Consider the following 339-nt stretch of genomic DNA (forward strand, 5'->3'; position numbering starts at 1 on the left):
AGAGACTGTCCTGCATCTTTTTTGGCATTGTGTTCATACAAGAAAGCTTTGTCTTGCCAGTTCATTGTCAACTTCGTACATAATGACTTTGAGCTTTTCTTTAAGGATGTTTTGCTTGGAATTTTCACTTTAGAGAAGCAATATGGAAATGTTTACTTTCTCCGCAACTTACTTATTTTACTTGCAAACTATTTTATCCACAAATGCAAGGTTATGAAAGTTACCCCCCTACTTCTCTTACTTTCAAGCAGGGCTGGACGATATGGCCAAAATTTATAACACGATATATTTCGATGTCGATACGATATAATTCCGATATCGATATGAACACTATTTAAA

The sequence above is a fragment of the Sinocyclocheilus grahami genome, unplaced genomic scaffold, assembly GCF_001515645.1.
Source record: "Sinocyclocheilus grahami isolate Dianchi unplaced genomic scaffold, SAMN03320097.WGS_v1.1 scaffold2953.1, whole genome shotgun sequence".
In the NCBI taxonomy this organism is placed as follows: domain Eukaryota; kingdom Metazoa; phylum Chordata; class Actinopteri; order Cypriniformes; family Cyprinidae; genus Sinocyclocheilus; species Sinocyclocheilus grahami.